Raw genomic sequence first — 23887 nt, forward strand, 5'->3', positions numbered from 1 at the left:
CTGTGGCCATGGGGCTTCAGGGTCACGGGTGTGCTGAGCCAGCTCTCAGACCCCCGGCCCCCTGACCACCAGACGCCTTGGCCATGGCCGCTAGCACAGCCTCGAGGACCGTGGAGCCCTCTGGAGTATTTGCGGTTCCTGCCTTGGTTTTACATGGATATCTCTGTGCTGGTGTTTGTGAAATGTGGGCACTCGCTCAGTCCGGATGCACATTCCGTTGGGATCCCTCAGTGCCCACTGGTGGGTTTGTACTTGCGCATTCTCTCTGGCACATCTGCTTGCACTCATCTTAGCAAGCATTTGCTGATGCCTACTGTGAGCTCAGTCACCCAACGAGGGGTACAGCGTGAGAGCAAGAACTAAGATATGGGCTCCCTGCTCCTGGGCCCTCCTGGGACTCGCGATGGCCCTCCTGACTCACTTCTTTTGTATTGTGGTGTAATAGACACACAAGCTTATACCGTTAAGCACATTTAAGTGTACAATTCAGTGGCAATCAGTACATTCAGTGTTCTGCACCTGCCACCTCCATCCATTGCCACAACTTTTTCATCATCCTAAACTGAACCTCTACCCATGAGACCCTAACCCCGCATTCCCCCACCCAGCCCCAGCACCTACCAGCTCCTTCCACCTCTATGCATCAGAGCGCTCTCCGTCCCTCATGAGTGGGGTCCTCCCGTATCAGTCCTTTAGGCACTGGCTTATCTCACATAGTACAGTGAAGACCTGTTCAGTCCAGATGCCAGACACACACCCCGGGGGCCTCGGGCCTCACCTACCCCATCTGTACACATCAGGTGCCTGCCCCCCACCCCCTACCGACCAGCTGGCCCCCTGCTCCTCCCACAGGTGGCCCCATCTCAGGAGAGGGAAACACCAAGTCCAGACCCTTGGAGTCCTCTGTGACTTCTTGCTTGCCACCAACTGTCCCAGTAGTGACGTGGCTACTGGAGGGCGTTACATGTCCAGAACATTTAAAGGCATATGTGGGTCTCTGCTGCCTAGGGCAATGGAGAACAGTTGGGGCAAATATAATCCAAGCAGAATAATGAAGAAAAGTTGAGTGATGAGGAGCTACACATCTTGCCCTGCTCGTCTCTTCCATCTGCCTGGTCCTGAGTTCTGTCCTTTTAATGAACTGGTGATCTAGTAAGTAACATGTTTCTCTGAGTTCTCTGAGCCACTCTGGCAGATTATTCGAACCTGAGGAGGAGGTTGTGGGGACCTCCAATCTGTAGCCCGTGGCTCAGAAACACAGGTGACCTCTCTGCCCAGCCACTGCCTGACCACTAAGTTAACAGCACAGGGACCTCAGTGGGCACACTCAACAAAGAACACAGACTTGAAAAAGTTAGTTCAGAAAAGTCACTAAGCCAACAGCTGCAACTCCAGCGAGCAGCAATCATGAAGCCTGGCGTGGGGAAAGTCTGATATTCCGGATGCTAACATTATAATATTCATCATCACACCCTGGACTTGTCACTGGGGCCAAGTCCTCTGGCTGGGGTCAGGTAGCTCCTACATGTGGCTCCCCCAGCCGTGCATAGCCCTGTGCTGCTTCCCAGCAGAGTTTGGTTTTAACCAAGGCCAGGAAGAAGAGATGGGTTTCCTGACTCCCCCTGCCCCCTCCCAGTGCTGCAGGGGAGGAGAAGGTTTTCCTCGACCTCTTAAGGTCCTTGGCTGGGTCTGGAAATTGACAGACAGATGAACAGGAGAAAAGCAGGCAAAATGTATTGATTTTTTTTTTTTTTGTGGGAGCCTCACAAGACCATGGAGACCAGCAGAGGTGACTGGAACAGATAGCTCTTCTATCTTTTAGACAAAGGAGCAATAAACGTGTGAAGAACTGACAGACACAGGGGTTTGGGCTAGGGCTGGTAAACAGCAAAGAAGTAACTAGGAAGATAAGGGTTAGTTTAACCAGGTTTGTTCGTACAGGCTTGGTGGGCCTAAAATCCTTGACTCTGGTAATAAGAATGTCCTCCCTGTGGTCCAGGGAGAGAAAATTCCACATGGGAGTATTCTGACCTACTTCAGGGAAAAAGGGCTAACGGCTGGGGGTTGCTTCTGCTCTATGCAAAAGTTCTTTCAGCTTATATATTTAATTTGCCAATGTGCCATATTTGGGGTAGTGTATCCTGACCCTCACTGACCTAGTGCTGTACTCCGTCTCCTCCTAGTATCCAGGACATTGAATGTGCTCTGTGGAGACCTCCCAGTCCTGGAGCAGCCTCTTGTCCATGGAGTCACCTGCCTCAAGGGGAGGGTTGCCTACGACTTCCCATGCAGGAGCCCCATGGCTAAGGGCAGCCGCCCCTCCTCAGGGAGAGTGGGTGGAAAAGTGCAGATCTTACTTTGAGAAACTGACCTCAAACTATAAATGTCTACTGGTGGTGGGATCATACAGGAGTTCTATTTTTAGTGTTTTTGGGAAGCTCCATACTTTTCCCTGAGTGGCTGTACCAATAAAAGTCAACTCCAGATAATTTTTACATATAAACAAGAAATTTTTCAAGAACCTCTCCAGCAGAGGACATGAAGAGAACACTTTCAAGGCCTTAGACAGGCATTGGGGTGCCCGGGTGGCTCAGTCATTAGGCATCTGCCTTCGGCTCAGGTCACGATCCTGCAGTCCTGGGATCGAGCCCCGCGTCAGGCTCCCTGTTCAGCGGGAAGCCTGCTTCTCCCTCTCACACTCCCCCTGCTTCTGTTCCCTCTCTCGCTGTCTCTCTCTCTGTCAAATAAATAAATAAAATCTTAAAAAAAAAAAAAGACCTTAGGCATTGATTTCCCAGAATGCAAAGTATACTAACCATGGGAACAAACTGGTAACTTAGAAACTATTGAAATGAAGAGCTGGTTCTCCTTCTTCCATTTCTGGCTAGTGTGCTGGTCTATGGCTCCATCCCATCCTCCCATTGTCAGCTGACCCTGAAATGGATTACTGTTTCCAGAAATCCTTCGGGGTGTGACCGGGGTTTCCCCACCTGTGCACAGGTCAAGTTGGCGCCCTCCGAGAGTGGAGCTGCTGGTCCTCCAGGTGTGCACCCAGCCCCTGCCCTCCAGTACAGCCATCACACTGAAGGTTTAGGGGGATGGGAGCGCCCCTAGGCAAAAGCATCAGAGATTCTCACAGTCCCTACCTGAACTTCAGATGCTCCTGTTACTTGTGTGCCTCTGGTGTCTTCCTGGAACCCTGATCTGGCTGTTTTCCGACAGGTTCGTCCAGTGGTACCCTCACTTTCTGGGAGGGGGATTGGCTGTAATCCTCAGTGTGACCTGCTGCCCCACCTGGATTGCCTTTTGAAGGCGCATCATCTGGGCCATCTGAGGACCCAAGACTGTGGGTCTGTGGCCCGGAGAGATTCTGAGCAGAGCTGGTGGGATGGGAGGGCTGCAAAGAACAGAGGCAGGTTTCCAGAAAGCTGTCTGGGGGTCCTTGGCATCCTATTGTTATTGAATCAAAGCCCTGAGATCTTTAAAATGCTGGCAATGTGACAGCATGGGTCACAAAATCCAATATCTCTCCTCCTGAGGGCTCACTGTGCCACATCCTCCCTCAGCCTCTCTGGGCCCAAGTCCTCCTCTGCTTGGGGACCACCCTCAGCCCAAGCTCCACATACCAGGACTGGGAGCAGGTCATCCAGACCTTCCAGACTTGAGCTTCTGTGCCCGTGACATGGGCAGAGGCTGGCGTCACAGACTCGTCAGAGGAGACCCAGCACAGGAAGATGCAGGCTGCTGCAAAGGGAGATGCCATGTGACCCCAGAGGGAGCACACAGGCCTTGCACAAAGCACGGGGCTCGCGGGGCCCAGTGTGGGATGCGGGTGCTAGGCCACAGGGCCCGGAGCATCCTGGCGAGGGCGGCCCTAGTGGGGGAGGCCCCTGAAGGGTCCCAGAGGGGCAGGAGACAAGGAAGACGACAGGACAGAGCTTCCCGAGGAGGTCGATGTAGGGGTCGGGGGATCACAGGGGTCCTTGGGAAAACTTGGAGGCCCCGGAGTTGTTGGCTGAAACGCTGTCGTTTAGTCAGAAAAGTTCTATCACAAACCCCCAGTCAACACTGGATGATTTACTCTTTGTTTGTTCTAGGAATCAGTGTGTTCGTGCCATTAGAACTCACGTTGCATGAAGTCTAGGATATATTTACTTTTCAGGACTAGATTTTTCTAGAGGAAGTACTGAGCATGGGCCTCTCCATTCTTTTCTTTGTGCAACTGGCCTCTCTTTTCAGGAGCAGATTCCCGGTGCTCATCACCGCTGCTAACCCTGAGGACTGCACCCTGTCACCTCCCGCAGTGGACGTGAGTGCCAGGTGGGCAGGGACCACGTGGGTTGGGGGTGCTCACTGATGAAACCCCAGTGCTCACTACACACCAGAGACTCCAGATCCTCTGCTGAATGAAGGAGGGCATGAGGGAGGGAGGGGGAGAGGAAGGGAAAGAGGGAGGGAAGGGTGTGGGGGGAGGGGGGAGGGAGGGATGAATGAGGGAGTGAATACATGATGTAGGGAGGGAGAGAGGGAAACCACAGAAGCCAGGTCCATACATCAGGAGCCATTATTTGGGGTGGGGCCTGAGGGCATCGTAGCCGGGGCCCTGAATGGTGGCTTGGGGCACGTCCACCTGTCCTCCTCGTGCTGACCTTCCTTCTCCTTGAACCTACTGTCATCCTGGATCCTCTCCACCTCCTCCTCAAACAATTCTGAATGTTCCCAGGAGCAGGGTGGCAGGAGGAGGGTCTCAGGAGGGGCTGCCCGGATCCTGTGCCCCAGAGGATGCTGTGACAGCAGCTACAGGGCATTCTATCATGAGGACTGGGACTGTGGATGCCAACCATCTCCTTGGGCATTAGCGCTGTTCTGATTCGCTGCTCTCTCCACCACCGCTGTGCCGAACACTCCTCAAAATACATCTGTGAAAAACTGGGCCCGAGTTTCCCGGGGTGAGTCCGAGGCCGAGCACCGCTAGGTGATGGGCGCACCCGCGGACTGGGGTGGGTGCTGCTCACTCTTCTCCTGAACAGGGGTGCCCGTCACCCTTCTCTCCGGGGGACCTGCAGGGGACCTCCGTGTCCTCACGTCCTCCCCAGGGCTCCCTGCATAGGTTCAGGCTCTCCTGCCTCAGGTTGCAGCTCTCCCTGTGGGGTCACCTTCTGGCTCCTGGTCTCCAGCAGGAGTCGCTCCGGACACCACCTCTCCCTCCGGAGCTGTGGATGCAGGTGGCTCTCCAGAGGCAGGGGGACCATCCTCAGGCTCTGGAGGGGTGCTGGCTCCCACACCTGTCTCCTCCAAATCTGTGAAAGGGGCAGTGGGAGGTGGCTCTGGCGGGTCAGATGAACTCACAATTGTGAGAGGAGAAAAGCTCACCCACACGCCTGCTCTCTGTGTGCCTTGGCAGAGACAGAGCCCAGCCCCGGGCCTCCCAGAGAAGCCGCAGCCAGGAAGGAGCCCTCATGGGGACGTCTTCCCCATTGCAGTCCACCAGCTGGGGGCTCTGAGCCCCGTCTTTGCTCCTGGCCCACCAGTGTCCGGGGGCTCCTCCCTGTGGGGCTCAGCACCAATCCCTGCCCAGACACCCACAAGCACCCAGCCCTAGCCTTCTCACCCTCGGCCTCGGTCTCTATGGGCTCCGGCTCCTGGACCACAGTCCAGTGAAGGACCAGCAGGGACCGTGGCCTCGGTGGTGTCAGAGGCCTTCCCAGGCAATCCCCAGTCCCTGCTCCTGGAAAGCCCTGTGTGGCCACTCCGTCCCACGTCCATGGTGGCCCTCTGCGGCGGCGGGGCACAACTGACCCCAATAAGGGAGACAGAGGAGGTGTCCGCCAGTCTCTTACCTCTGTCTTCAGCGGTGTTCTGCAAAGACAGGGACCAGTACCCAGTTGGAGGCATCCCAGGCCTGCCCAGCCATCCTCACTGTCCTCCTGCCCACTCCCCCTGCCGCTCCCAGATCAGACACAGACCTGTGCGGGCACAGCCCTGCACCTGGGACGCAGTGACCCATCCCTGCAGGGCTGGCGATAAACCCTGGGCAGAAGGGCGCAGCCCCCACACACCGCGTCCTACCCAGCCAGCCTTGACCTAGGGTGTGAACATGACCCGCCCACCGGGCATCTGACCCCTCATCAGCCTGCTCTCGCTCGGGGTGGGCCCCACATGACCCCTCTTTCCACACACACACGCACGCACACACACTTGGGGTGGGCCCCACATGACCCCTCTTTACACACACACACACACACACACACACACGCATGCACGCACGCACACTCGGGGAGGTGACCTGGGGCCTCACAGGTGGGATCAGAGCGGTGTGGGGCTGGGCTGGCTGGCTCTGCGCCTCCTGGTGTCACCTTTCGGTCCTTCCAGCCAAACGGCCAGAGGCGTCGGGGAGCTCTGACAAGACATCCACAGGAAGGGAAACTGTTTGCAGGGCGTGTTTTCCTCAGCCTGCAGCTTCTGGACTTTGGGATGCAACACGCAAACATGTTGTTGGTTCGAGTCTCTCCAATGAAATGAGCTGGGTAAGGGACTGTCTCTGGAATGTGGGTGCTTCGTTACCCGGGTTCCAAATTCCGTTGGGCGTTTTGTCAGGGAAGTGAGGTCACCACTGCCTGGGGCCCCCTTACCTGACTTCCTCCTCACACAACAGTTCCCCAAGGGCCCCCCAATACCCTCCACCCCATGCCCTGTCCATACAGTGACACCCACACAGCCCACCCACAGCCCCCGGGAGTCCTGGGTGCAGCCGGTGTCCCCGCTGTGAGGACACAGAGCTGGATTCAGACTGGGCTCCTGCTTGTGCCCAGGGCTGTGACCCTGGACAGACCCTGTGCCTCTCAGGGCCTCCCCACGTGCCCCATCTGCACAGTGGGGGGTTCTGGCTTCTACTTCTAGGGACGCCATCAGGGGTAGGACCTATGGATACGTTCTGTACCTGCTATCATAGGAGGTTGGTGCACATACTTGACAATGCAAGGATGAGCGAGGGGCTGGATGGGGCATGGAGCGCAGCTCAGAGGGGCCTGGGTCTGCTCGGGTCCAGGCGAAGCCACCGCCCTCCTGCCTGTCTCCCAGCCCCCGTGGGAAAGTTGGATGAACTGATTCAGACCTTGTCCCCTCATGACACAGACTTCCAGGGGCTCCCGATAGGTTTATGCTCAGGTCCCAGGGCTTCATCTGCACCCATGTGCTGGGCAGTCTCCACAGTGGTTCTGGCATTCCCGAATCCTGATCACACATCCCTGTGGAATCCCCTCCCTTCCAGGGTGGGTGGCCTGTGTGACCGCGCTCTCAGAAATAGAATGGGGCAAAATGCTGGGATGTCATTTCCAAGCTGATTGAGGAAAGTCTGTGACTTCTGGTTTCCTCTCTCCTGTGTTCATTCTCTCTCTGTCTCTGTGTCTCTCACAGGAACAGGACCTTAGGCTCCAGGGGTGATGTGAGACATCTCAGAAGCCTCCCCTGTCCCCATTTCCTTCTCTTGTCCTAGTGCGTGTTTCCTTCATAAAGGCCTCCTCACCCTGGCCAGAGCACTGACTCTGGAACCCCCTCCAAATGGGGACCCTGAGGCTGCAACAAGGAGGGCCTTGACCTTGGTCCCCAGACCAGTGGTCCAGTGCTCTGCCACGTTATGCATACCCAGGTCCTCAGCACCCCCAAACCCTCAGGCTGTCCTCTGCTCAGAAGGACCTCGAGAGGGGCGCCTGGGTGGCTCAGTTGGTTAAGCATCTGCCTTTGGCTCCGGTCATGATCCCAGGTCCTGGGATCGAGCCCCTCATCGGGCTCTCTGTTCAGCAGGAAGCCTGCTTCTCCCTCTCCCTCTGCCTGCTTCTTCCCCTGCTTGTGCTCTCTCACTCTCTCTCTCTGTGTCAAATAAATAAATAAAATCTTTAAAAAAAAAAAGAAAGAAGAAGGACCTCGAGGGAGTACAAAGCATTTTCCCAGGACTGGGAGCACAGTGGGTCAAGGATGGAGATGCAAAGCCAACAGACTCTTCTATAAGCCTGTGGGACCCTATGGATACCCCGTCTATATAGCCCAATTGACAGAAGAGTAAGCTGAGACCTTTTGTGCTGGAGCCCCCTCCACGCTAGGGGGGTGTCTCTTCCTAATTCCAGGTGCGCAAGGTGGTGGTGGACACCGGACACCAGACCCCGTCCTCTCCTAGTGCCCTGGCAACCCCCCTGGGCAACTTGGGGACCCCCTGACCATCAGCCTGGCATGTGTCCCCTCTGCATGCTATGAATTTGGGTTATTGCCAAGAGTCCTGATGCCCCTGCCCCATGGCCCAGCTGTCTCTGACCTCTTTTTTCTTTCCCCCTTGTTACCAAGTCCCCTCCCAGGGTGTACTCCCCTTCTCTCTCTCTCTCTCTCTGTGTGTGTGTGTAGGTGAGCATGCATCTACCTGCCTGGGGATGCCCAAGGTCATGTCCTCACATGCGATGGGCTGCGTAGCTATCCCTGAGGATCTGAGGGGCTCTCACCCCCAAAGCGAACCTCATGGGAGGGTTGAGGCTGGCCTAGGACTGGAGAGCAGCCCTGCTCCTTGGACTCTGCACCCCTCATTTGTCCTGGGCCAGTCCCTGCCTCTCTTGACCTCAGGTTCTCACTGTCCCCAAGGGTTGGACATGGAAATGCATGACCGTGGCCACTTCTCCCGGGGTAGGTGGGGGACAGGGGCACCAGGCACACAGACCTCCCCACCGAGAGGGCCAGCCAGGTGTGTCACGGCCAGGTGTGCACAGGGGACCTGCGCACCACACCTGTACCACGACCCAGCCCTGCGGCTGACGTGCACAAAGCCAATGCCTCCACGCCTGGCTGGTCCCCATGTTCCCTCACCGCTGCCAAGTGCTCTGTGGCCCCAAAGTCTCCTGAGCTCTGGAGCCATGCCCCCCCTGCCCCGGGCGGCAAGCCTCAGGATGCAAGGCCAGGCAGGTTGGACATCTGGGGACGAAAGGCGCCCCCACCCAGACTCCAACCCAGGGTCCAGCTAAGTGCATGGTGGGCCAGGGGACCTGGAGGCAACAGTGGAGGCTGACTCTGGGCAGGGGGAAGATCAGTCCACTCCTTCCCGTTCTCCTCTACTCATTCTGCCTTGTCTTCCTGGCAGGACCCTGGGACGGAGGTCCAGCCTGTCCCTGGCTGGAGTCAGAGGGTGGGAAGGAGGCCAGGGCGGAGGGGCCCACCACCAGGATGCCCGCATGTGAGGGGGTTGTTACTGTAATTAGGGGCCTTGTGGGCATTCAGGGGTTTTACCCCTTTTTAGATATGAGCAGTGACCCTAGGCCTGGGCCCTGCCCCATCCTGCACCCCCCACGACGCCCCACACCCCCACAAGGCCCCACATCCTCCCCAGCCCAGTCCTTGTGTGCAGCCAGTCCTCCCTCCAGCCCCAGGAAATCCAGGTGCTCCGGGGGCTGCACAATCATTCCATGCTGGAGCCCCAGCAGCCCTATGGGGCCTGGTTCCAGGTCCTGCAGCCCCACAGTGAGGAGAGGTGAGGCCGCGAAGGAGCGGGAGAGGGCAGAGTGGACTCTCCCTGGGGGCCCTGGCTCCCTGGTCAGCGCAGACCCTGTTGCGTGCTGGCCCCTAGGGCACCCAGACTCCAGCTCCCGGGCAGGGTCCGGTAGGGAGACCAGGGTGTGGCTCCTGCTAGCTCAGCCGTGTCACTCTGTCCTGTAGCTCCAGCCTGTCCCACGAGCAGGACTTCCTCTCCTAGTCGGCCAGCAACACCTTCAGGGCCAAGGAGAACAGGCCATCATGAAGCTCAGGGGCCCGAGCATGGCTGGGCAGGCAGGCGAGGGCTCACTCTCGGCTCAGGGAGTCTGGCTGGGCTAGCGGGGGCTCGGGAGCGCTGGCCTTCCGGCTCCTCTGCTGAGCAGCCCTGGGACTGGAGCCATTTGCCTCCCCTCTCTGGGCCTCGCTCTCCTCCTTTGTGCAATGGGGTGATGCTGAGGGATCACTCCCATGGCAGGAACATGTGGGGTGCTGGTGATTGACCTAAGCTGGGCACAGAGCCTGGATTGCGGAGCGCAGTGGGGGATAGTGAGTGGTGCTGCCAATGAGCCCCACCCCCACCGCCCCCAAAGCAATCCAGCCCTTCCGTGCAGCCTCCAGGTCCCTGGCTCAGAGCCCAGGAGCAGTGGCAGACCACACTCCTGACACCAGGTCACTGGGGCTCTTCCTCAGCAGTGGGGACGCAGTGGGGGCCCCTGGGAGCACAGGGCCAACTCCTCCCTCTGACAGAAGGAGAACAGGGAAGACTTTCCCTGGGGTCTCTCGAGTAAGAAAGACCAGCGCCTACTTACCTAGTGGGGAGGGCCAGGAAGTCTTGCTGTACACAGTAAATCTAGACTTGAATAGTACATTGAAATCCTGCTTCTGTTAGAACCTGAGTGTTGGGGTTTGGTTCCTTCGCTTACTGGGCTGATGACACACACACTCTCCATGACTCCTCCTCAAATGAAGAGCTCTTGCAGGGTCCCTGGCCTCCTGGACCTGGGGAGGGGAGAGGGGCCGGTCCCCTCCCTGGCTCCTGAAGGAGACCCATCCTCCCAAAGACAGGATCGTTTCGGGTCGTGATCCTGGGCCAGGGCCAGAGACAGCCCCTCACTGCTCCCGACTCGGGCTGAGGGGGCCTTTCTCAGGCACAGCAACGCCCGCTGAAGGCGGAGGCTTCAGAAAGAACACACACCTGACCTGGTCCTGCCCCAGGATGGTGGCTGTCTTCCCCAGCTCCGGAGGAGGAGGGACATCCTCTGCTTCTCTGGGCCAGGGTCCTCTGACCCATGAGCAGGCACTGGAAGGTTTCTAGCCCACCTCTGGAAGTGCACCAGCACTGAGTGGGCCGATGACTGTCCGCACATGAACACGGACAACGTGCAGAGGAAGAGCAGGAGGTGATCCTGTGCAAATGGCCTGTGGACCGGTGGGGCTGGCAGCTTCAGTGCCCTCCAGTGGGCCCCCTTTCCCTGGATGGGAATCCTCCTGGAGACTGGTCTCCGCCCTCGGAGTTCCCTTCCTGCAGCTTTCAGGACCAAGGGAGAGACTGTGGTGTGGCTTTGAAGACTCCACCCCAGCCCCCTTCTTTCCGCACACATCACGGCCCCCCAAGAAGCAGGGGCTGCCGCTCCCTCACTGCCCCGCGCATGGCTGGTAGCACACAGTCCCTCCAGGGCCCCGTCGCTCTGGCTCCATCACATACACGGTGGCCGCGGCTCTCTGGCTGGGTGAGGAGTCCCAGAGAGCTCTCCTATCCCGGGATCAGGGTTCATATTCCGGGCCAGAGAAAGATGCCCCTTTTGTCCTCTGCTGGAGAAAGTGAGTTCCTGGGCTGGGTCGCCCTCAGGTGCCTGAGGACATGGAGGTCCCCTGCAGGTCCCCCGGAGAGAAGGGTAATGGGCACCCCTGTCCGGGAGAACAGTGAGCAGCACCCATCCCAGTCCGCGGGTGAGCCCATCACCTAGCAGTGCTCGGTCTCGGACTCACCCACGGAAACTCTGGCCCGGTTTTTCAAAGGGGTATTTCGAGTATTCAGCACAGCGGTGGTGGAGAGAGCAGGGAATCGGAACACGAAAGCCCACAGAGATGGATGGGACCCACCGTCCTGGTGCACATGGTGGAGAGAACCGGGCAGCGCTAATGCAGGTGCGAGGTCTCTGCGCCCAGAGGGACACCTCAGGGTCCTCTCGCCCGAGACACGTGGACCCACCGTCTGCATCCAGGACCCCACCTGTAAGACATGATGTGATATCAACAGGGAGACACGGATGTGATGTCAACACAGATGTGATACCAACAGGGAGACACACCTGGATGGAAAGAGGTGTGCAAATGTGAGAGAGCCAGAGACGAGATGTGCACAAAAGCCGTCCTGATGGTCACCTCGGGGTGGGACTTGCAGATGCCTCTTCTGCTTCCTTAGGTGGTGCTTCCAGGTTTTATGTAAAATGTAATTGTGTAATTCCAAAAAGAGTCAAGTCATAGGTTAAATGTTCTCCATGTCTTAGTCATCCACGAGCCAAGTACATTATTCAGTTTTCATTTTCAAGGATTTATTACAAGGACGATGTTTACTGTAGTAAAATGAAGAAAAGCAGTCTAGAAAGAAAGTAGCAAAGCCTCCCATCCAGGGGAGTCTTCACAGGGGGTGGTCACCTTTCCAGGCCTCCCCCTTCTGTCCCCTTGTCTAAGTGTGCCTGTTCCCGTGTCCCGTCCCACAATTGCCTGCGGGTCCCTGTGTGTCCCCGTGGGAAGCAGACTCACGCCATCTGGACAAACGCGCCCTGACACCGCTCTGTGCCCTCAGCCTCGGGAGCACGGCCCTCCCCCCGCCCGCCTCCCCCCGCCACATTCTTTCTTTCCGTTTAGCCACACCCTTAAGGCCATCCTCTGGCGATGAGGTCCTCCATCCGCCCTGGAGATAGAACGGGGACACACACCTGTTCTCCCACATCCTCCTCCTGGGCGTCCTGCCAGGGCTGTGAGAACAGGTCCTATCAGAGGCGGGGTTGTGGAGATGGACTGGGGTCTGGTGGTGCCCAAGACGTCCTTCTGTCCTTAAGTTGCCAGAAGAAACCATTTCTTGTCACCAGGACTTGTCTCCTTTTCTTCAGTCTCCCAGCTCCCTCAGCCTGTGGGGGTCGCTTTGCATGCACCCCCTTCCCAGAAGAGCACGCATGTGTATGTCGGGGGCATCTGCGTGTGCAGCTGTGCATGTGTGGTGGGGCGGGTGCCGGAGTGTGGCTCTTTCTGGAAACTGCTTTCCCCAGGGGTGGATGCTGGTCCCTCCATCCCCCTCCTCCCTTGCTTTTTCTGTGTCTCTGCAAAAGAATGTCCCAAGAGCCCCGGCTCTGGAACAGGGGCCATTTCCGCTGTTTTACTTGCATCGTGGAGCTGCAGGGACCATCTACGACCTTGGTCCTTGTTTATTTAGGACAGGCCCCCAGCAGTGAAGAGTCTCCCTCTCATGGAAAACTGAGGTGAGGGGCGCCTGGGTGGCTCAGTTGGTTAAGCGACTGCCTTCGGCTCAGGTCATGATCCTGGAGTCCTGGGATCGAGTCCCACATCGGGCTCCCTGCTCAGCAGGGGGTCCGCTTCTCCCTCTGCCCTCTTCCCTCTCGTGCTCTTTGTCTCTCATTCTCTCTCTCTCAAATAAAAATAAATAAAATCTTAAAAAAAAAATAAACAAAAAAAAAAAAAAAAGAAAACTGAGGTGAGGTACTGTCTGCAGTCTAGCACATCCCCGGTCTCCTTGTCCACTCTTCTCCACGTGTGTTACCTCACTGAGTCCCCCTGACAATTCCATGGGGAAAGAGGGATCGTTGTTCCATGTCACTGATGGGAACACTGAGGCTTCAGGAGACTTGCCCAATTGCACCCAACAGAGGGCAGAGCCAGGAATCGAACCCAGGGCCTGCAGGACCCCGCGCGGCCCACCTGACCCGGAGGCTGCACCTTGAAGCTGCGTCCTGGGAACCTTTGGTCTTGGTGCCCACATAAACCTCATCCCGCCAGGGGGTGGACAGCCTGGACCAGGGCCTGGGAATGCCCACAGAGCCCAAGGCTGGCCCTTCTCTGGCCACCCAGGCTGAGATGGGGAGGGTGTTAGGCCACAGGCCCCAGGCTCTTCTCCCTGCCCCTCCCCTGGAAGACATGTGGACTCCATCCCCATCCTGCTCCTCTCTCTGTCACAAGCCACCATCTACCACCTCCCCAGCCCGAGAGGGAGGGAGGAAGAGCAAGAACAAACATAAGAACGTGTCTATGGAGTTCCTGCTGGGCACCAGCGAGGACTTAATCCTCTAAGGAAGACAGAGGTATCAAATCTGACCCATGAAAAAACTGAATCCCAAAGTTCATCAGTTGGCCACAGTCTCCAGAAAGGAAGAGGTTAGATCCAGGATATGAATCTGTGCCCCATGATGCCAGAGTCTGGTGACCACCGCTGTGCACCTTGGGCCTTGGGACTAACCAGAAAAGCACTTTATCATCGTGTGATTGGGTTTGCAGGTTGGAGCAAAGCACACACACCAACGGTCTGGGACTCATACTTGCAGTGTCTTCTTCAATGTGGCTCTAGGTGATTTTTATTTCCGTATACTATTCCACCATAAGACATGTCACTCTATTTACCCAGGCTGCTGCTGGGTTGTTTCCATTGTGCGGCCAGGCAGAAGAATGCTGCTCGGAGCCCTGTCCACACACAGGTACACATCTGTGCTGTGCGAGTTCCTCACCAACACGAGGTGTGCCCAGGGTGGATAGTTCACCAATGTGGTCTCTGTGTGGCGGTATCTCCCTGGGGATTCCATTTGCATTTTCTTGAGAAGGAATGATGTGGAACACCTTTTCATACACTTAGTCCCACTTGGTTATCTTTCTTGGGAAATGCCTCATCAGATCTTATGCCCATGTGTTCTGGTGGATTGTCTCTATTTTGATAAATTTATGGTAGGTACGTATCCCAGATATGAGTCCTCTGTCCAATGAATAGATGGCAAATGTTTATCCCGCTCTGTGCCTGCTTTTTTTACTCTCCTGAAGGTGTCTTTTGATAATAATAGTCATCCATTTCGGGGCACCTGGGTGGCTCAGTCAGTTGATAGTCCACCTTCAGCTCATGTTGTGATTCTGGGGTCCCAGGATCGAGGCCCACGTTGGGCTCCCTGCTCAGCGTGGAGTCTGCTTCTCCCTCTCCCTCCATCCCTCTCCTGCTCATGCTCTCTCTCTCTCTCAAATAAATGAAATCTTAAAAGAAATAATAGTCATTCATTTCAATAACTCAATTAATCCATTTTTTCTTTATGGTTAGTACATTCCACATTATAATAAATCTTTGCTGGCCCCAAGATCTTGAAATTATTTTCTAAGGTATCTTTTAGAAAGATTATTGTCTGAAACATCCACATTTATTTTAAAATCTGCCTGGTATTGATTTATGTTTATGGTGTGAGGTAAGAGTAAAGATGAATTTATTTCCCATATGGTAACCAGTTGACCCTGAACCACTTACGTGGAAGTACCCTCTCTCACTCCTCTGCAGAACCTCCTTGCTATAAACAATGTGTCCCTACGAGTGAGTCTGTGTTGGTCTTACAGGGGCATCTTGGTGGCTCAGTTAAGCCACTGACTCTTGATTTCAGCTCAGGACATGATCTCATGGTCGTGGGATCAATATAACACCCAGTGCTCATTACATCTCATGCCCTCCTTAATGCCCATCACCCAGTTACTCCAGCTACCCCCCCTTCCAGCAACCCTCAGTTTGTTTCCTATGGTTAACAGTCTCTTATGGTTTGTCTCTCTCTCTGATTTCATCTTATTTTATTTTTCCCTCCCTTCCCTTATGATCCTTTGTTTTGTTTCTTAAATTCCACATATGAGTGAAACCATATAATTGTCTTTCTCCGATTGACTTATTTCACTCAGCATGATACCCTCCAGTCCCATCTACGTCGATGTAAATGGTAAGATTTCATCCTTTCTGATGGCTGCGTAATATTCTATTGTATACATACACCACATCTTCTTTATCCATTCATCTGTTGATGGACATCAGGGCTCTTTCCATAGTTTGGCTATTGTGGACATTGCTGCTATAAACACTGGGATGAGGTGCCCCTTCGGATCACCCTCTTACACTGTTAGTGGGAATGCAAGCTGGTGCAGCCACTCCAGAAAACAGTACTGAAGTTCCTCAAGAAGTTAAAAATAGAGCTACCTTAGGACCCAGCAATTGTACTACTAGGTATTTACCCAAAGGATATGTATGTTGTGCCCCTGGTTTTTGGTTTTTTTTTTTTAAAGATTTATTTATTTATTTGAGAGAGCGAGAATGAGAGAGAGTACATGAGAGGGGGGAGGGTCAGAGGGAGAAGCAGGCTCCCCGCTGAGCAGGGAGCCCGATGTGGGACTCGATCCCGGGACTCCAGGTTCATGACCTGAGCCGAAGGCAGTTGCCCAACCAACTGAGCCACCCAGGCGCCCTGTGCCCCTGGTTTTTTAAAGACTTATTTGCACTTAAGTTTCCCAGGGGCCCGACTGACATCTGCTACATTGTTCTCAAACTCCCTCAAAATTCAGTGGATGCTGGGAGTTAAGGGAAAACGACAGGAGAGGAAAACTGCATTTTTAAATGTGTTCTGAAAGATCTATAGAGGCTGATTATTCTGAATTCTTAAAGTAATTTTACTCAGAACAAAAGAGTCACCCCCAAGCAAATAATAAAAAAGAAGAGGCAACCAGGGCGCCTGACTGGCTCAGTTGGAAGAGCGTGTGACTCTTGATCTCAGGGTTGTGAGTTTGAGCCCCACGATGGGTGCCAAGATTACTTAAATAAGTAAATAAACTTAAAAAAAAAAAAAAAGAATAGCCATCCAAGTCAGTCACAGTTAATTAATCGTTTCCAAAACACCACCCCAGTGCAGGCTGTGAGCAAACCGAGAAGCAGGCTGTTTCACCGGGCCCAGCACGGCCAGCGAGCTCCCATCCTGTCTTCCGGGCTGCTTCCCTCTCAGGGACTAGATTCTACTCCCTGTAGCTCTGTGGGGGACACAACAGCCCCTGCCCGGTAGGAGGGTCAGGTGTCACCGTCCCCATTGAACAGAAGAGGAAACAGGTTCAGATGGCTTAAGTGGGCAGCATGGCAGGTCTTTTCACCTACCCACAGCTGCCCTTCGCAGACTCAAGTCTGAATGACTGCTAAGAGCTTCCACCGGACATGCTCTCCAACGAGGTCCCAGCACTGACCAGTGTCTAAGCGAAGTACCGCTGTTTACCTCGTAGGACGGAGACCTGTTAAATTGTATTTGCATGAAGTGATCCAAGATAGAGATGTAGGAATTTGGATGAATGCAAGAAACCGCACTTCCGGACTCCTGACCCAGGCCAGAGGGAGATCTCTGCCCCCTTCCCCTGGCCCTAGGCTACCCAGACCCGCCTTCTCAGGCCACTCCCCCCATCCCTGGCCCTGGGGAGGAGGCTGCCCATCATTCCTGACTCACCATCATCCCCAGGTGTACCATTCCTGCCCTCTCCTCTCAGCTGCAGTCAGAGGCTTTAACTTTGCACACTTTGGGTCACCGTTGTGTCACTGTATATTAAATAAGCTGAATAAATCAAGAGGTCTCAAAAAAAAAAAAAAGCATATGGCTCAATTTCAATGGCATCTACTTTTTTTTTTAAGTAATCTCTACACCCAATGTGGGGCTCATATTCACTACCCTGTATCAAGAGTCACATGTTCTACTGACTGAGCCAGCCTCGTGCCCCAAGGCATCTGCTTTTTAATCCTTTATCCCTTTAGCTAAAGGATTGAGGTCTTGACACTGGGATTTTAGGGCAGACCTCAAGTGGAGAGGCAGCTTTCAGGCGTGTTGGCCTTGAATCCACAGCACACGGTGAGCCTGCCTCCCCTGCAGAACATGAAGTACAGAGCCTGTCACCCCAATCAAGCTAATGTTGGGCCCACTGTTGAGGAATATTGATTCCATGGGTAGAGGGGTGCCCATATCCTGGGTTTTCAATGAAGATCCTAAGCCATTGCTCTATACTTTGAGAATGCTGCCTTGGGGATGAAGGAAACGAAAGGTAACACAATACTGATCAGGCAGAACCCTGAGAGCATCTTCCAACCCATACACAGACCAGGTCAAGGCTGGGTGTTGGTTTCCTAGGGTTGCCATCACAAATTGCCACAAACTGGAGAGCTTAAAAAAACAGAAATATATTCTGTCCCAGTTCTGGAGGCTAGCAGTCTGAATCCAAGGTGTAGGCAGGGCCATGCTCCCCTCTGAAGGCTCCAGGGGAGGATGCTTCCTTGCCTCTTCCAGCTTCTGGTGGATGCTGGCAAGCTTGGCACTCCTTGGCTTATAACAGCGTCACCCCACTCTCTGCCTCCGTGTCTGCATAGCCTCCTTCCCTGTGCAGATCTGTGTGTCCTCTCTTCTATAAGGACACCTCTCTTCTATTACGGCCCACACTAATCCAGTATAGACCTCATTTATGTCTTAATTTTATCTGCAGAGAACTTAGTTCCTAATAAGGTTGCATATACAAGTACTGGGGGTTGGGGCTTGGACATATCTTTTTGGTGAACACAATTCAACCTCTTACAGGGTACTGTACCTTGCTACACAAAGTACGATCCTCAGGCCTGCAGCACTGGTCTCACTTAGGAGCTTGGTAGAAATTTTGCGGTCTGCCCGGATTAGGAATTGCAATCTGCATGTCAAAAAGATGCCCTGGTGATTCGTCTGCACATTAAAGTCTGAGCAGCAGCTGTGTTACAGGTCTGAATAGTTCTGAATTCAAAAGGGCACATGTTCTTTTCACACGTAACCGGGGAAATAAGGGCTTATTTTCCCCGGAATTCCCAGCTAGAGGCCAATATCTTATTGGAATCAACTCTTTAACCCCACAGCAATACATTCTTTCAAGGATTTGAGCCGGCAGTTAGTTTTACAGGTGCCAAGTGATGTGGGAAACAAAGGCAGAAGAAAAATCATTAAATTTCCTTACTACCTATAGCCCACCGACAAGTCCTTGAAACAGGCCGAGTGACATTCTTCTAAGGGACTCAACTGCTTTGATGTTGACACTTTGCTAAGGGCAGAAGACAATCCTAGGCAGACCCCCCCCCCCCCCCCCAGGATCTTGTAAGCCTACCTTAACATTTAAAAATTCCTTTGGGGGCACCTGGGTGGCTCAGATGGTTAAGCGTCTGCCTTCGGCTCAGGTCATGATCCCAGGGTCCTGGGATCGAGTCCCACATCGGTCTCCCTGCTCCTTGGGAGCCTGCTTCTCCCTCTGCCTCTCTCTCTCTCTCTCTGTCTCTCATGAATAAATAAATAAAAATCTTTAAAAAAAAAAAAAAAGAAAAAAAATAAATAAAAATTCCTTTGGAAACTTCCTTTATCTCTAACCCCCCCAAGATACAAGATACATGTTGGCAATCACCCCCTAAGCATATGGCCCACCGATATACATCTGAAGGGTCTCATGACTGAGTTTCTACTAAACTGTAATAAATGACCTTTCCTAACAATAGCTAACCCCCTCAGGATCCTGGAAACCTTGTTTCCAAAATACCTGGGAGGCTTACACTATCCCTAACCCCCATCCCACCTTGAAAGTATATCATGGGCCAATCCTCATGATCCTGGTGCCGGCCCACCGGTCCTGTCCCCGCGCTTTCATAAGACCACCTTTTTGTACCAAAGACGTCTCAAGAATTCTTTCTTGGCTGCTGGCCTCGGACCCTCACGTCTTTCCTGCATCACCAGGGACTGATCATTGTCCCCTGTTATCTGGCCCCTTCTTTGCAGTAGCAGGAACCTTGAGTTTCCGAGGGGCATGCGACCAGCCTGAATCCATTCTCCCTTTCCCCACCCGCCCTGGCAGGACAGTCCGCCGCTGGAGCTAAGTTCGGGACCCTGGGACGGAAGAGGGAGTGCCGTAAGGGATTCTGAAAGCCAAAATAGACCTTCTGGGATGAAGAAGAACAATAGCTTTTTTGCTTTGCCGGGCAAAAGAGGCTGCAGCAGTCTCTGGCCTTCAAAAATTTGTGAGCCCTCCTGGAGGAAGGGGCGGTGGGGTGGGGGCGGTTATAGGGAAATACAGGATCTGGCTGGTTTCTACAGGAATTGTGTATGCTGCTATCCTCATTCTCCTGTCTTTAGGGGGGTACTGGGTTCCTGAAACAAAAGGCTAAGCAGGGAGAAGGCGAGGTTTGAGGAAGAGAAGGAAAAGGTTGCTTTAAAAGCAAGCTTTGTGGGGCACCTGGGTGGCTCAGTCGGTTAAGCATCTGCTCTGTTTCTGGCTCTCTCTCAAATAAATAAAATCTTTTTTTTTTTTAAGATTTTATTTATTTATTTGACACAGAAAGAGAACAAGCAGGGGGAGCAGCAGAGGGAGAGGGAGAAGCAGCCTCCCCGCTGAGCAGGGAGCCAGACACGGGACTCGATCCCAGGACCCTGGGATCATGACCTGAGCCAAAAGCAGACACTTAACCGACTGAGCCACCCAGGCGCCCAAATAAATAAAATCTTAAAAAATTGAGCCATTTTGATTTTTGTTCAATTTTGTTTTTAAGTGGTTTCACTGGGGCATGTCACCACAAGGAGGGGTGTGAGCTTTCTTTACTTCATCCTCCATCCACCTGCAAGGCTCCTGTGGTGCTGAGTCTTCCTGAGCTCTGTGGACACAGACTATGACTTAGTTCCAATAAGAAAAAAGGAAATAGAACCTTTTGTCTTTTGCTCAAGTATTTAAAAATAAGTGACAGGGGCCCCTGGCTGGTTCAGTCAGTCACATGCTCTCTTGATCTTCGGGTTTGGAATTCAAGACCCATGTAGGGTATGGAGTCTATTTAAAACAAAAACAAAAACAAAAAAAAAGAAAAACTAAAACAAAAACAAAATATATTACAGTTCCAAATTCACTCTAGAAACTTTAGTAAAATTTTAGTAAAACAAATTCACATTGGGGAGCCTGGGTGGCTCAGTCGTTAAGCGTCTGCCTTCGGCTCAGGTCATGATCCCAGGGTCCTGGGATCAAGTCCCACATCGGGCTCCCTGCTTGGCAGGAAGCCTGCTTCTCGCTCTCCCACTCCCCCTGCTTGTGTTCCTGCTCTCGCTATCTCTCTCTGTCAAATAAATAAATAAAATCTTTAAAAAAAAAAAATCCACATTGTTCTGCATAGCTATTACTCAGATACCTAACAAAATTAATAACAATTTCCCTAATATCATCTGTATTGTCCTTATTCACAGTTCCCCAACTGGGGATTTGTCTTGACCTGTGTTTGCACAACAAGCCTGCTGTTTTCCTCTTAGCTGTTTATTTGTGTTTATTTGGGGTGGTTGATTGGGTACTGCCCCTCCCCCACAACCCCCCTGTGTCACTGACCAGAGCACAGGTCCTGAAGGAGCCCATCAGCTGCCCATTCAATTTCAGATCCTTGGTTCTTGGTGTTACCACTGGAACTAAGCACCAAACTGAGCTGCTCAGCTCTTACAAGACTTTGCCTCCAGTGGGTATCTCTACCCCAGATTCTGCTTTAAGGCAAGAAGGGGAAACAGGAAACAGATTTACTCTCTTGCCCGAAAGAACAACAAAAAAGCAGACACACTTTCTCAAGTGCACCCAGAACATTTACCAAAATAGACCACATCCTGTGCCATGAAACAAGTCTCAACAAATTTAAAAAGATTCAAGTCATACAAAATATGTTCTCTGACCACAAAGGAATCACATTAGAAATCTATAACAGAGGGGGAACTGGGTGTCTTAGTCAGTTGAGTGTCCAACTCTTGATTTTGACTCAAGGCATGATCTTGAGGTCGTGAGATGGAGCCCTGAGTTGGGCTTCATGCTTAGCGGGGAGTCTGCTTGAGATTCTCTCCCTCTGCCCCTCCCCGCCATGCTCTTTCTCTTTTTAAAAAATCTTTTAAAAAAGATTTTATTTATTTATTTTTTAAAAAGATTTTATTTATTTATTTGAGAGAGAGAGAGAGCATGAGCAAGGGCAGAAGGAGAGGGAGAAGCAGATTCCCCGCTGGGCAGGGAGCCTGATGTGGGGCTCGATCCCAGGACCCTGGGATCATGACCTGAGCTGATGGCAGATGCTTAACCGACTGAGCCACCCAGGTACCCAATAAATAAATCTTTAAAAAAAAAAAGAAAAAGAAATCTGTAACAGAAAAAGCTATTGAAAATTCCCAAATAGTTAGCAACTAAATAAGACACTTTTAAACAGGGCGCCTGGGTGGCTCAGTTGGTTAAGTGACTGCCTCTGGCTCAGGTCATGATCCTGGAGACCCGGGATCGAGTCCCCCATTGGGCTCCCTGCTCAGCAGGGAGTCTGCTTCTCCCTCTGACCCTCCCCCCTCTCACGTTCTCTCTATCTCATTCTCTCTCTCAAATAAATAAACAAAATCTTAAAAAAAAAAAAAAGACACTTTTAAACAACCCAACCAAAGAAGAAATGAGACAGGAAATTAGAAAGTATTTTGAAACAAATAAAAATGAAAATGTGTCAGAATTTGTGCCAGACTACAAAGGGGAAAATCTGTAGTACTAAAGGCCTACATTAAAAAAGAAGAGGTTCTCAAAAGAAGAAAGCTCTCAGGGGCACCTGGGTGGCTCAGTCAGTTAAGCATCTGCCTCCGGCTTAGGTCATGATCCCCAGGGTCCTAGGATCAAGGCCCCATCAACCCATATTGAGCCCCATTGGGCTCCCTGTTCAGCAGGGAGCCTGTTTCTCCCTCTCCCCCAGCTCCTCCCCCCACTTATGCTCTCTCTCTCAAATAAATAAATAAATAAAATCTTAAAAAAAAAAAAAGAAGAAAGCTCTCAGGTTCCACCTTAAGAAATTTGGAAAAAAGAGAGCAATTTAACCTAAAGGAAGCAAAAGAAAGGAAATAAATATCAAAGTGGAAATCAGTAATACAAAAACCAAATGCAACCAAAATCTTGGTCTTTGAGAAGATCAATAAAATTGATAACCTCTAGCCAGATTGATCAAGAGAAAAAGAGAGAGAAGACACAAATTACTAATATCAAGAATGAGGGAGGGGCACCTGGATGGCTAAGTCATTTAAGTGTCTTATTTTTTTTTTTTTTAAACTCTTGGTTTCAGCTCAGGTCATGATCTCAGGGTCATGAGATTGAGCCCTGCATTGAGCTCCATGCTCAGTGAGGAGTCTGCTTGAAGATTCTCCCTCTCTCTCTCCTTCTACTCCTCCCCCCACTGCATGCTCACTCTTTCTTTCTCTAAAATAAATAAATAAATCTTTAAAAAAAAGAATGAGGGTGGTGATGGTTATAGATACTGAAAAGATAATGAGAATATCATATAGACAACTTAATTCCAATAAATTCAACAACTTAGATGAAGTGGACAAAACCTTTGAGAGGCATAAACTGCTCTTACTCACCAAAGAAAAAATATATGTAGCCCTATATTTATTAAAGAAATTGAATTAGTAATTTAAAACCATCCCATAAAGAAAACTCTAAGCTTCTAGGGTCTGAATGTGTCACCCCAAAATTCATATGTTGAAATGTTACCCCCTCCGAAAATGATGGTATTAGGAGGAGGGACTTTTGGAAGGTGATTATGTCAGGAGGATGGAATCCTCATGGATAGGATTTGTGTCCTTATAAAAGTGGCCCTTGAAAGCTCCTTTGTTCCTTCCACCTTGTGATGATAAAATGAGAAGTTAGCAGTCTGCAACCCAGAAGAGTGCTCTTACTGGAACTCAACCATGGAGGATCTCAGACTTCCAGCCTCCAAAACTGTGGGAAATGAATTTATAAACACAAGCCACCCCCAGTCTATATTGTTTTGTTATGGCAGCCTGAATGCACTAAGACAAAAGCCCCAGGGGCTTTACTAGTGAATTTGAAAAAGCATTTAAGGAAGAAAAAATAACAATTCTACACAAATTTTTCCCAGAATATTGAGGAATTCCCAACTCATTTTACAAGGCTAGCATCATCTCCATACTGACACCAGTCAAAACTATCACAAGAAAAGAACACTACACATCAATATCCGTCATGAATGTGGATACAAAAATTCTTTTTTTTAGATTTTATTTATTTATTTAATAAATAAATAGGCAGAGGCAGAGAGAGAGAGCACAAGCTGGGCGGGGGGGTGGGGGGTGGGGAGGGTTGTGGACAGAGGGAGAAGGAGAAGCAGACTTCCCACTGCAGGGACCCCAAGGGACACAGGGCTCTATCCCAGGACCCTGGGATCATAACCTGAGCCAAAGGCAGACGCTTAAACAACTGAGCCACCCAGGCGCCCCTGGATCCAAAAATTCTAACAAAATTTAGCAAATTGAATCCAACGATATATTAAAAAGATAAT

This window comes from Mirounga leonina, unplaced genomic scaffold (assembly GCF_011800145.1).
Source record: "Mirounga leonina isolate KUSES-001 unplaced genomic scaffold, KU_Mleo_1.0 Mir_179, whole genome shotgun sequence".
Lineage (NCBI taxonomy): Eukaryota > Metazoa > Chordata > Mammalia > Carnivora > Phocidae > Mirounga > Mirounga leonina.